The following is a 15,153-nucleotide window of genomic DNA, read 5'->3' on the forward strand; positions in this document are numbered from 1 at the left end:
GCCACCCAGGTGCCCCTTTATCAATACCTTTTAAAAAATCTTTTTAAATATTCATTGTTATTGTCATATTCTATCCCTTCATTGTCTTTAACCTTATTTTTTGTGTATATATATATATATAGGTTTTCCTTTCTTTAAAATTTTGGGATACAGTTTCTTCTAATAGATCAAAATATACCCTAAATCTAACACATGGCTTTTTTCTAGTCTCCAGCCTGATCCCATTCTTTCTTTTTTTTTTTTTTTTCCTTTTTCAACCAACTTCTTATCTTATCAATTCCTTTTTTTATAATCTTTTTAAATTTTCATCCTTACAGTCATATTCCATCCCTTCATCGTGTTTACCCTTATTTTTATTTATATATAAGTTTTTCATTTGTTAAAATTTGGGGAGGCACTTTCTTCTAACAGACCCAAATATACCCAAAATCAAGTGTGTGGTCCTGTTCTACTCACCAGTCTACTAATATATATATATATGGGTTTTTTTCCCTTCCTTTCTTCTCCCCCCAGTTTCAAGTCTCTTCTGATTTCATTAGTGTATATTTTTCTGGGGTTGTTGCTATCCTTTTAGTAAAATTCACCACAAAAAAAAGAAGAAGAAGAAGAAGAAGAAAGAACAAGAAGCAGTACTGATGGCTGACAGCTAGGGACTTAATCAATGTGGACATTAGTAATATGACAGAACTAGAGTTCAGAATGGCAATAATCAAGGGGCTGGCTGGGCTCAAAAAAAGCATGGAAGATACTAGAGAATCCCTTTCTGAAGAAATAAAATCCCTTTCTGGAGAAATAAAAGAACTAAAATCTAACCAAGTTGAAATTTTTAAAAAGCTATTAATAAAGTGCAATAAAAAAATGGGTGTTCATACTGCTAGGATAAATGAGGCATTAGAGAGAATTTGTGATATAGAAGACAAAATGATGGAGAATAAATAAGCTGAGAAAAAGAGAAATAAGCAAACACTGGACCACAAGGGGAGAATTCGAGAGACAAGTGATATCATAAGATAAACAATATTAGAATAATTGGGATCCCAGAAGAAGAAGAAAGAGAGAGATCAGGCAAAAGATATATTGGAGGGAACCATAGCCGAGTATTTCCCTAATATGGCAAAGGGAACAAGTAAAAAATCCAGGATGTGCAAAGAACCCCCCTCAAAATCAATAAAAATAGGTCAACACCCCCATCATCTAAGAGTAAAACTTACAAGTCTCAGTGACAAAGAAAAAATCCTGAAAGCAGCTCAGGACAAGAGGTCTGTAACATACAATGGTAGAAATATTAGATTGGCAGCAGACCTATCCATGGAGACCTGGCAGGCCAGAAAGGACTGGCATGATATAGTCAGAGCACTAAATGAGAACAATATGCAGCCAAGAATACTATATCCAGCTAGGCTATCATTGAAAATATAAGGAGAAATAAAAACTTCCAGGACAAACAAAAACTAAAAGAATTTGCAAACACCAAACCAGTCCTACAGGAAATATTGAAAAGGGTCCTCTAAGCAAAGAGAGGGCCTAAAAGTAACAGAGCAGAAAGGAACAGAGAAAATACACAGTAACAGTCACCTTATAGGCAATACAATGGCACTAAATTCATATCTTTCAATAGTTACCCTGAATGTAAATGTGTTAAATGCCCCCAATCAAAAGACACAGGGTATCAGAATGAAAACAATACCCACTGATATGCTGTCTGCAAGAAACACATTTTACCCAAAGACACCTCCATATTTAAAGTGATGGGGTGGAAAACAACTTATCACGCTAATGGATATCAAAAGAAAGCTGAGGTGGCAATCCTTTTATCAGATGAATTAGATTTAAGCCAAAGAATATAATAAGAGTTGAGGAAGGACACTATATCATACTTAAAGGGTCTGTCCAACAAGAAGATCTAAAATTTTTAAATATCTATGCCCCTAACATGGGAGCAGACAATTATATAAACCAATTAATAACAAAATCAAAGAAACACATTGACAATAAAATAGTAGGGGACTTTAACACCCCTTCACTGAAATAGAGAGATCATACAAGCAAAAGATCAATAAGGAAATAAAGGCCTTAATAGACACACTGGACCAGATGGACATCACAAATATATACAGAACATTCCATCCCAAAACAACTGAATACACATTCTTCGCTAGTGTGCTTGGAACATTCTCCAGAATAGATCACATCCTGGGTAACAAATCAGGTCTCAACCAGTACCAAAAGACTGGGATCATTTCCCTGCATATTTTCAGACCACAATGATCTGAAACTAGAACACAACCACAAGAGGAAAGTTGGAAAGAACTCAAATACATGGAGGCTAAAGAGCATCCTGCTAAAGAATAAGTGGGTCAACCAGGAAATTAAAGAAAAATTGAAAAAATTAATGGAATTAAATGATAACGAAAACACAACTGTTCAAAATCTGTATTTCACAGCAAAGGCAGGCCTGAGAAGAAAGTATATAGCAATACCAATCTTTCTCAAGAAACAAGAAAGGTCTCAAGTACATAACCTAACCCTACACCTAAAGGAACTGGAGAAAGAACAGCAAAAAAATTCTAAACCCTGCAGGAGAAGAGTAATAATAAAGATCAGAGCAGAAATCAATGAAATAAAAACCAAAAGAACAGTAGAACAAATCAACAAAACTAGGAGATGGCTTTTTGAAAGAATTAATAAGACTGATAAACTTTTGGCCAGGCTTACCAAAAAGAAAAGAGAAAGGACCCAAATAAATAAAATCACGAATGAAAGGGAGATATCACAACGAACACCAAAGAAATACAAACAATTATAAGAACATGTTATGAGGAACTATATGCCGGCAAATTTGACAATCTGGAAGAAATAGATGCATTCCTAGAGATGTATAGACTACCAAAACTGAACCAGGAAGAAATAGAAAACCTGAACAAACCCATACCAGTACAGAGATTGAAGCAGTCATCAAAAATCTCTCAACAAACAAGAGCCCAGAGCCAGATGGCTTTCCAGGGGAATTCTATCATTTAAAGAAGAATTAGGGGCACCTGGGTGGCTCAGTGAGTTAAAGCCTCTGCCTTTGGCTCAGGTCATGGTCCCAGGGCCCGGGGATCGAGTCCCACATCAGGCTCTCTGCTCAGCAGGGAGCCTGCTTCCCTTCCTCTCTCTCTGCCTGCCTCTCTGCCTACTTGTGATCTCTGTCTGTCAAATAAATAACTAAAATCTTTAAAAAAAATAAAGAAGAATTAATACCTATTCTCCTGAAACAGTTTCAAAAAATAGAAGTGGAAAGAAAACTTACAAACTCATCTTATGAGGCCAGCATTACCTTGATCCCAAAACCATACAAAGACCCCATCAAAAAGGAGAATTACAGACCAATATCCTTGAAGAACATGGATGCAAAAATTCTCACCAAAATACTAGCCAGTAAGATTCAACATTACGTTAAAAGAATTATTCACCACAACCAAGTGGGATTTATTCCTTGGCTGCAAGGTTGGTTCAACATCCACAAATCAATCAATGTGATACAATACATTAATAAAAGAAAGAACAAAAACCATATGATACTATCAATAGATGCTGAAAAAGCATTTGACAAAGTACAGCATCCTTTCTTGATTAAAACTCTTCACAGTGTAGGGATAGAGGGTACATACCTCAATATCATAAAAGCCATCTATGAAAAGCCACAGTGAATATCATTTTCTGTGGGTCAGGAACACAGCAGAACTGTCCACTATCACCACTGTTATTCAACATAGTACTAGAAGTCCTAGCCTCAGCAATCAAATAATGAAAAGAAATAATGAAAAGAAATAAAAGGCATCTAAATGGGCAAAGAAGAAGTCAAACTCTCACTCTATGCAGATGACATGATACTTTATGTGGAAAACCCAAAAGACTCCACTCCAAAACTGCTAGAACTCATATAGGAATTCAGTAAAGTGTCAGGATATATAATCAATACATAGAAATGAGTTGCATTTCTATACACCAATAGCAAGACAGAAGAAAGAGAAATTAAGGAGTTGATCCCATTTAAAATTGTGCCCCAAACCATAAGATACCTAGGAATAAACCTAACAAAAGAGGCAAAGAATCTGTACTCAGAAAACCATAAAGTACTCATGAAAGAAATTGAGAAAACACAAAGAAATGGAAAAACATTCCATGTTCATGGATTGGAAGAACAAATATTGTGAAAATGTCTATGCTACCTAAAGCAATCTACACATTTAATGAAATCCCTATTTAAATGCCATCAACTTTTTTCAAAGAAGTGGAACAAACAACCCTAAAATTGATATGGAACCAGAAAAGACCCCGAATAGCCAGAGGAATGTTGAAAAAAAAAACCAAAGTTGGCAGCATCACAGTTCCAGATTTCAAGCTCTATTACAAACCTGTGATCATCAAGACAGTATGCTACTAGCACAAAAACAGACGCATAGGTCAATGGAACAGAATAGAGAACTCAGAAATGGGCCCTCAACTCTGTGGTCAATGAATCTTCAACAAAGCAAGAAAAAATGTCCAATGGAAAAAAGACAATCTATTCAACAAATGGTGTGGGGAAAATTGGACAGCCACATGCAGAAGAATGAAACTGGACCATTTCCTTACATCACACCCAAAAATAGATTCAAACAAAATGGATGAAAACCTCAGTGTGAGACAGGAATCCATCAAATCCTTGAGAAGAACACAGGCAGCAACCTCTTTGACCTCAGCTGCACCAGCTTCTTCCTAGAAACATCACCAAAGGCAAAGGAAACAAAGGCAAAAATGAACTACTGGGACTTCATCAAGATCAAAAGCTTTTGCATAGCAAAGGAAACAGTCAACAAAACCAAAAGACAACTGACAGAATGGGAGAAGATATTTGCAAATGACATATCAGATAAAGGGCTAGTATCCAAAACTATAAAAAAACTTATCAAACTCAACACCCAAAGATCAAATAATCCAATCAAAAAATGGGCAGAAAAAGGGCGCCTGGGTGGCTCAGTGGGTTAAAGCCTCTGCCTTCAGCTCAGGTCATGATCCCAGAGTCCTGGGATAGAGCCCCATATCGGGCTCTCTACACAGTGGGGAACCTGCTTCCTCTCTCTCTCTCTCTCTGTCTGCCTGCCTCTCTGCCCAATTGTGATCTCTGTCAAATAAATAAATAAAATCTTTAAAAAAAAAAAAAAGAGAGAGAGAGAGAAATGGGCAGAAGACATGAACAGACATTTCTGCAAAGAAGACATTCAAATGTCCAAAAGACACATGAAAAAGTGCTCAACATCACTTGGCATCAGGGAAATACAAATCAAAACCACAGTGAGATACCACCTAGCAGTAGTCAGAATGGCTAAAATTAACAAGTCAGGAAACGACAATGTTGGCAAGGATGTGGAGAAAGGGGAACCCTCCTACACTGTTTGTGGGAATGCAAGCTGGTGCAACCGCTCTGGAAAACAGTATGGAGGTTCCTCAAAAAGTTCAAACTAGAGCTACTCTGCGACCCAGCAGTCACACTACTGGATATTTACCCTAAAGATACAAATGTAGTGATCCAAAGGGGCATGTGCATCCAAATTTTTATAGCAGCAATGTCCACAATAGCTAAACTAAGGAAAGAACCTAGATGTCCATCAACAGATGAATGGATAAAGAAGGTGTGATGTATATATACAGTGGAATACTATGCAACCATTGAAAAAAATGAAATCTTGACATTTGCAATGGATGGAACTAGAGGGTATTATGCTTAGGGAAATAAATCAATCAGAGAAAGATAATTATCATATGGTCTCTCTGATATGAGGAATTTGAGAGGCAAGGGGGGTGGTCATGGGTGTAGGGAGGGAAAAAATGAGACAAGATGAAACCAGAGAGGGAGACAAACCATAAAAGACTCCTAATCTCAGGAAACAAACTGAGGGTTGCTTGGGGGGAGAGGATAGGGAGGGATAGAGTGGCTCAGTTATGGACACTGGGGACGGTACGTGCTATGGTGAGTGCTGTGAATTGTGTAAGACTGATGATTCACAGGCGTGTACCCCTGAAGCAAATAATACATTATATGCTAACAAATAAATAAATAAATAAATAAATAAATAAAATATAAAATATAAAAGGCTCACACTCCCCCCCAAAATTTTTTCCCTCTCTTCTATGATGCTATACTCCCCACAGCCATTGCACCTCTATTCTCCAGCACTCTTGGCCTACACATCTGGCTGAGCTATTGGAACTGCTGGAAACTCAGAGCAATTTCTATGCCCAGTTTTTATGACCAGAGTCTGCGGGACACAGTCTTGTCCAAGGCAATGCTGAGCACATATTGCTGAAGTTGCTGCAAGGAAAATCTAGGGAATCGGAAGCCATCTATTTGCTACAAGGACTCTAATGGGTCAGTTGCCTTGGAGAAAATAATTAACAGTTCTTCCTTCAAGTGCCCTTGACTACAGATCAAACACACCCCAGCTCAGAAGGAATAGCCATCTCCTGTGTAGCTCTCATCTACTTCACCAAGATTTTATTTCCTTACAGTCATTTTTTACTTAGATGGCCTCACTTATTAGATATAAATCATCTCTTCCTCCGATGTTTGGACAACACTGTGAAATTAACAAGATGTACCAGTGTGGTATGTCATTGATATGCTGGTGGTATAGGGAGCTTTCAGCACACGGCACTCACGATGACCTCCCACCTCAAGTTCCCGCCACCCCCCAGGCCAGGGGTCATAGCGACGAAGGTGACAGGCATCCAAGCTTAAAGGACTATGTCTTAGTCATGCTGGGAATTACTGAAACCAATAAACCCTCTTCTCCTGTTACCTAGACTGGGGAATACAGAGCAGACCTTGAATCCACGCGTATTCAGAACTCAAGATGCCACAAGAGCCAGGCTTGGGGGGGTAAGGCGGGGGTTGGGACAGAAACCATGAACTTGTCATCCCCTAGACCTGCCACAGGTCTGACAGATAGCCGATTCCGGTTACAGCTCCAGCTAGATGGGAAATAGTTGGCCAGGTAGGTGGGTGTTCACGGATCATTGCTGGCGAAGGAAGAGGGACAGATGTGGAGCCCAGCCCTGCTGTTCTAAGGCAATTAAGAAGGTAATTTTTGAAAATAAATCTGAAGTAGTGTCATTCATTCTGTGAAATAACGTGGGTTCTGCAAAGGTGGAAGATTTCACACTCAGTTGGAAGGAACTAAAAGTAGTAAGTAGGGGAGATTTTAGCATATAAAACTTTCTTAAGTTGGGAGATGTGTATTAGATTTGAAACAGGCTGATAAAGTGACTCTGTTGCAACTTCATTATTCCCAGATTATAGGGCAGCATACCACAGAAGATCTAGCTGGCTAAGGTTATTTTCTGGAAATAAACACTTCTTTCTTTAAATTGACAAAAATATCCTCTGAAATCAGAAGAGTTTATCTCACTCAGAAAAATGCAACATCTTAAAGTAGAAGATGGGGTTGAAGACAGAATAAAGTACAACCCAAAGCTATCTATATACCTTAAGAATAATATGGGTAGACTAGATATTCTCAGAAAGACAGACATCCAACTGCAAAACATCTACCACTCAATGAAAAGTTAATGAAATATTCAAGGTCAAAAATCTTGAACAGGAATGGAAACCAGAAAGATATGAAAACCGAAGTTCAGATAATAAATTCAGAAAATAAAACTATAGAACACCCAGTTAATATTCACTTGAGTTTCAAGTGAAAAATGTGTATTTCCCAGGACATATTTGTAATAAGAAAGTTATTCATTGTTTATCTGAAAGTCAAATATAACTAGGTAGTGTGTATTTCATCTGACAAGCCTATCCCTGAGCCAAATGGTTGATGCTTACACGTAACTGGGAAATGGGGCTTTGTCACTACAAATGGTGGGAGCTAAACCTGAGAGCTTCAGGCAAAGCTCCAACCCTCTTTCTGTCCAGGGAAACGAATGTAAAAATTTGTCCTATATCTCCTACATTTCTGGGTAAAGGAAAAAAACATATGTAGCTCTAATAACTCTTCCCATGAGAACATGGAACTGGGATTCGAATTCGTATTTACAATATGGTGGGTGAAACTACAAGCTGAGAAATTGAAGTTCTAGAAGATTGGTTGGACCTCTGGTGCTAGAGAGAAGAATATGCAAATCCACTCTAAAGAAAGCACCCTTAACTCGGATCTTTTAAATTTTCCAAAAATGAAGTTCAGCCAACTGATTCCATAATCTAAAAACACATAATTTAAAAAATATATATAAGAATAAAGAAGTCACTATGAGTTAGAGCTAGCAGAAATAATCAGGAGACCTGAGACTTCAAAAATTGGTATTATCTGGTACAGAATATAAGATGATTACTAAAAAGTTACATTAGAAATAGATGTTGAGGGGGATATTTTCTGTTCAGGGTATGATCTCAGGGTCCTGGGATCAAGACTCTTGTTGGGCTCCCTGCTCAGCGGGGAGTCTGCTTCTCCCTCTGCCCCTCCCTCTGCTAGTGTGCATGCTCCTTCTTGCTCTCTCTTAAATAAATACAGTCTTTATTTTTTTAAATTTCTTTTCAGTGTAACAGTATTCATTGTTTTTGCACCACACGCAGTGCTCCATGCAATCCATGCCCTCCCTAATACCCACCACCTGGTACCCCATAGTATTAGAAGTCCTAGCAATAGCAATCAGACAACAAAGAGAAATAAAAGGTATCCAAATTGGCAATGAAGTCAAACTCTCTCTCTTGGTAGATGACATGATTCTTTATATGGAAAACCAAAAGACTCCACCCCCAAACTACTAGAACTCATACAGCAATTCAGCAACATGGCAGGATACAAAGTCAATGTACAGAAAACAGTGGCTTTCTTATATACTACTAATAAAAATACAGAAAGGGAAATTAGAGAATCGATTCCATTTACTATAGCACCAAGAACCAAAAGATACCTAGGAATAAACCTAACCAAAGAGGTAAAGGAACTGTACTCGAGGAACTACAGAACACTCATGAAAGAAATTGAAGAAGATACAAAAAGACGGAAGACCATTCCATACTCTTGGATCAGAAGAATAAAGATTGTTAAAATGTCTATACTGCCTAGAGCAATCTATACTTTTAATGCCATTCCAATCAAAATTCCACTGGTATTTTTCAAAGAGCTGGAGCAAATAATCCAAAAATTTGTATGGAATCAGAAGAGACCCCGAATCACTAAGGAAATGTTGAAAAACAAAAATAATACTGGAGGCATCACGTTACCTGATTTCAAGCTTTACTACCAAGCTGTGATCACCAAGACAGCATGGTACTGGCATAAAAACAGACACATAGAGCAGTGGAACAGAGAAGAGAGCCCAGATATGGACCCTCAACTCTATGGTCAAATAATCATCAACAAAGCAGGAAAAAATATACAGTGGAAAAAAGACAGTCTCTTCAATAAATGGTGCTGGGAAAACTGGGCAGCTATATGTAGAAGAATGAAACTCGACCATTCTCTTACATCGTACACAAAGATAAACTCAAAATGGATAAAAGACCTCAACGTGAGACAGGAATCCATCAGAATCCTAGAGGAGAACATAGGCAGTAACCTCTTTGATATCAGCCACAGCAACTTCTTTAAATACAGTCTTTAAAAAAAAATAGATGTTGAAATTTCAAAAAAATAAACATTGAACAAATATAATGAAAATGACCAGCACATATGAAAAAGATTTCCTCAAATTAAAAAATGTTATTGAACTTTTAAAATTCAGTAACTATTTGGTAAAGCTAGGCTGCTCTAACAAAAACAGCCAATGATAACTCGATGTCTTAAAGGAGACAAGTGTATCTTCTTCTCATATAAGTCTGGGAAAAGTTCAAGGGACACACTCAACTCACTTCATTTGACCATTCAGGATTTAATGTGCTGCTCCATTATCCTCTAGGCCCTTACTTCTTCCTAAATTTTAGGGAGTTGGTTATCCTGGATTCCCCTAGTCAGATGGGAGAAGAGAAAACAGAGGAGGTGTGGCTAGGCCTTACATCTCCTTTCCGGGAGTGGTATCATCTCCCTCCTGCAAGTGGTATCCCCACCCTCCTGCAAGTAGTATACATCTCCCTCCTGGAGGTGGTATCATCTCCCTCCTGGACTGGTATCATCTCCCTCCAGGGGTGGTATACATCTTCTCCACGTTTATATGGGTAAGAAAACTTAGACTTAAGTGTGCTCCTCGGCAATCCCTCCTTTTACCCCTCCCGACCCCAGGCAACCTGCGACCCACTTTCTAGAACCGCAAGTTACTTTGAATTTCCTAGAATTTTATTTTTTTAAGATTTTATTTATTTATTTGACAGAGAGAGAGATCACAAGTAGGCAGAGAGGCAGGCAGAGAGAGGGGAGGAAGCAGGCTCCCCACAGAGCAGAGAGCCGGACATGGGGCTCAATCCCAGGACCCTGAGATCATGACCCAGGCCGAAGGCAGAGGCTTTAACCCACTGAGCCACCCAGGAGCCCCAAATTTCTCAGAATTTTAAATAAATAAAATCATTTGGCACATACTCTTTTTCTTTTCTTTCTCTCTCTCTCTCTTTTTCTTTTTTTTTCGGTCTGGTTGGTTTCACTCAGCACAATTGTGCTGAGATTCACCCACATTATTGTGTATATTACAGACTAAGTACCTTAACTGCATTTCACAAATTTTGATATGCTGCTCAATATTGTCTTTAAGGACCAAAGTTTTCCATTTTCCTCCTCCACCTTCCTCAGAATATTGGCTTGGTTTTCCATGCTCTGTGGTTCTGATACTACTGTCATCTGTTGTTCCTGCTGACTCTCACTAATGGCATCTGTGTCCTTGTGTAAGTGACTTTCTCAATAACCATACGTTCCTTGGAACTCTGAGGTCTTCTGGGTCTAGGCTGAAGGTGGAGTCCCCCAGAGACCATTTGTATCTGCTTCTGGGGTGGACCTTAAAGGCTCAGCCAATCTGGGGCTCCTGAAAGTGAATATTCTGTTCGTGTTTTTCTGCATCACACAAGTGGTATAAATTCGGGCCCCAAATCCATATGAATGAAAATCTGAGGATAGAAATCTGAGTGGATACAAACCTGAGAGTAGGTGGCTTTTTCTGCCCCCCACCTTTTTTCAATTCAGTCCAGAGCAGTGGCTGAGATAGGAACATAATCTCCAACATCTTCCTCTGCTGGGCTGATTTTCTTGTTCACTTCTGAGGTCCTCATTGTGAGGTCTCCCCACTCTTTTTCTTCCATCATATTTCCCTTTCAAAACTAGGCTATTGGTCATGGAGATCAGGTGATTCCAAAGCTATTTGGAATTTCCTTCTTTTTCCTTCAATGTAGCCATAGATTAAGATGATTTTTTTAACCTACCAATTTTTAGATATGCTATACTGAGAGAGATTTCTCAGAACTTCTAGTATACCTTATTGCTGGATAGAGAAAGCTTTTATGTTACTTTTGAGAAAGAGACACGTATATACAAATAATGCTATTTGCTACTAGATAGTTGTTTTCAGGTGTTACAATGGGAGAATTAAAGCAGTACTTTCATGGTCTTTAAAATTCACCATGATTTCCAAACACCCTATACTTGAACAAATTTGATAACCACTGGTACGTTAAAGAGATAAAAGCAACAATCACTGTCAGAGGGCTAGTCTTTTATATGATAACCATGTATTTTGTTTGTCAAAACTAGGGCACTTACAAGAATGAAAGGGATCATTATATATACCTAAAGAAAGATTTGGACAGGCACAGTGGGATGGATAATCATGCTACTTATAACCCCACATTGAAAGCATGAAGTTTAGAGCACCTACCACACTTCTATTCCATAGGGTCAAAGGTGGATTCTGGGAAGAATTTAATATTGCAGATATGATATGAATTATTTGTCTCGTTTAGGAAGACACAAGTAACAGTTCCTTCCCCAAATTTTTTAATTTATAGGCAACACTGGGCAACAAAATACTGTTTTGATAACATTTTTCAGTACTTTTATCTTTGCTACAATACTTTCATATTAACTACAATTGAAATACCAACAGAATTATTGTTTATAAAACTTAATGATACTAAAATTGTTCTGGAAAGAATAGCAATGAAGCATAATGAGCAGGGCTGAGGAATCCAGCCCTCCAGATATTAAAACATATCGGGTAGATGGTGGTAATTAATAAACTTAGTAAAATAGACTGAGCAATTAATGCAAAAGAATAGAGAGCCCAGAAATAAACGCAAATATACTTGGGAATTAATTAATGATAAACGTGACATTTTATGTGGCTGAGAAAAAGGATTGTTCTCCCAGAATCAAATTGTGTTGGGATAACAGATTAGACCCTTGGAAAAAATAAAAGCTAGATCATTATATCACTCTTTACAGCAAAATTAATTCCAAATAAGTTAAAAATATGAACCCCCAAATGACAGCACAAAATATCAGAAAAAAAAAATAGTTATTAAGGAAGTCATGGTTGATCTGCAGGATAAGAGATTTCTTTAGGATGAAGGGAAATTATCCCAGATGGAAGCACACACAGATGCAGGAAGGAACAGACTACACTACAAAGGGCAAATTTTAAAGACTATTTACTGCTTAAGGCAACAATATAACAACACTTTAGATGTTTATGAAATACATAGAAATAAGATCTATGACAAAACAGCAAAAATGGCAGGAGAAGAATTAAATGTGACTCAAAATCATTACATGTTACAGAGGTGCAAACCGAAACCACAAAAAACCATTCCACCATAAGAATGGCTAAAATTCAGAAAGCTGACAATATCAGTGTTGAAGCAGCAGAACTCTTCTGCATTACTGATTGCAGTGTAAATCAGTTCAACCATTATTTGGCAGTATCTATTAAAGCTAAATTAAAGCTAAAGCTAAATTAAAGCTAAAAGAACCTAGCCTGCATTCAGCAATTTTACTCCTGGATAAACACTCAGGGGGAAATGTGTAAAAATTCATTAAGCTATACACTCAAGGCTTGTGTATTTTTACAGCATATAAGTTACATCTCAATTAAGAAAAACCAAGATCACGTATGTAAAAAAAGAATTATAAGAAATTATTAAAATTATAACCCAAGAGAATTCAGCACATATGAAAGCACAGAAAAACAAACGGCTTATAGACATGAAAATAGGTTCAACTTCATTCATCAAGATGAAATTAGAATATCGAAAAGATACTTCAATTTGAGTTGATTTCTTACACTTGTAACCAAGATTCCTGACAAGTAGATTTGCAAAATATGCCAAGACAATTATGTACAAGAATGTTCACTTCAGTATTGCCTGTTATAGTAAAAGATTGGAAACAACTTAAATGTTCACCAACTGTAAACTGTTAAAATAAATCATTGTACTTTGATACAATGGGACACTGTGAAACCATTACAAAAAAAGAAATAGGTATATATGGGTTTATATGGAAATATGATTTATTAAGGGAAAAGGATATTTTTATGACAGCAGGTGGAATACAATCCCAACAATACAAATTTTTTAAAAGTTCTGTGATATCATACTAACAGGTTATTCTGGGGAATAGGAACTGGGGGCTGGGTAGGGAAAGATATTTAGACCTTTTATCTTATATTTCTCTGTACTGTTGGAAATTTTTCCTGTATTTGTTCATTTACATTTTAAAATTAGAAAGCAAGAGAGTGAAAGTGTCTGAATACTAGCCCAAAAAGGGGTTAAAAACTCAAATTGCTGGAAACCTAAATGACGAAACAAATGTTCACAGATCACTAAATCAAGATTTCTTAAGGAAGTAAAGAACCAAACTAAAGAGCTCCTGATGTTTAAAATGAGTAATTTTTCATCACAAATGGCTATAATGCCAGAAAAATTTGGTATGAAGTGATGCATTGAGTAGATGCCCAAGACAGTAACAGTAAAGGGAGATACTTGCATCTAAAATGCTTTCAAACCCCTTTCAAAGGAAAGGCATTATATAAGTATTTTGAAGATATAAAGGCTATCAATGTATAAAAATTTTATATTAACTAAACTACAGCGATTACTTCTTTGTATTTTCAAAACTTTGCTGAAAGTAATCATATAATAATAAGACAATTCTAAAATAACTTAAACTCATAATAACTCTATTTGAACATTTGATATCTCAAAATTCTGACATTACTCATGATCTGTGATGATAAAAATGAAAATATTCAGTCATAATTTACTTTCCTTCTTCGTGACTTTAGGGACATAAAGGAGAATTAGAATAATTACATTTTATAAAATAATTGGTGATCATATCTCACTAAACACTTGTGTTTATAACATTTATTAATGTACCAATTGTGACCAAAGAGAAAATGTTCACTGAATGTCAAATACTTAATGACAAGTTTTAAAAGTACAGTATCTGCAATCTAGGTATTTCACTACAAAATTGGATAATTTCCCAAATTCTTCTCAGTTCTAAGGGTTTTGAATGAACACTATTTAAAATATCCTGTCAAAGATCCTCACAAAATTGAATTCAATTTCAAACATCTTAAGTAAAATTTTGAAAAATAGATATCTTCAGCAGCTTTCCAAAATAAAAACTGAGTGACAGACTTTGTATAAACATAATGTGTTCAGTATAAGAGCCCATGAAAACCATTTCTTGATGCTCATACAAATACATGGGAAAACATCTCAGTTCTAATCCAGACCTTTGTATTCTCAGCTGCTCCCCTGTGATTCAGTGCGGGAATGCTTCACCATTTTAAATTAGTTGTTCAAGAAAAAATAAAACTAGTGACTTCTCTAGTTTCCTTTTGTAAATGTTTCTTCACATTTTTTGGGTAACCTTCAAATGCAGCTTCTATTCATCCTAGTAGAGTGGACTCTTTTCATCTTGTGTTTTAAATTTGAGAACGTGTTTTTTCAATAAAAAGTAGTTTGGCAAAATCTGTAACTATCAAGATGACCCTTAAAAGTGGAGCAAATGTCTTTTAGAAACTACAGGAAAGAATTTGGAAGGGGGTCTCTTTCATCGCGTCTAGGTGACATATGGCTGCAGCATGGCCTGATCCATTCAGCATATTGTCCAACCCCATGTGAGCCCCGTGGGCACAGCTCTCAATGGCCTAGCTTGGATCCTGTGCCAACCAAAGTGGCTTTGGAATCTGGTA

Source organism: Mustela erminea, chromosome 10, assembly GCF_009829155.1.
Source record: "Mustela erminea isolate mMusErm1 chromosome 10, mMusErm1.Pri, whole genome shotgun sequence".
Classification (NCBI taxonomy): Eukaryota; Metazoa; Chordata; class Mammalia; order Carnivora; family Mustelidae; genus Mustela; species Mustela erminea.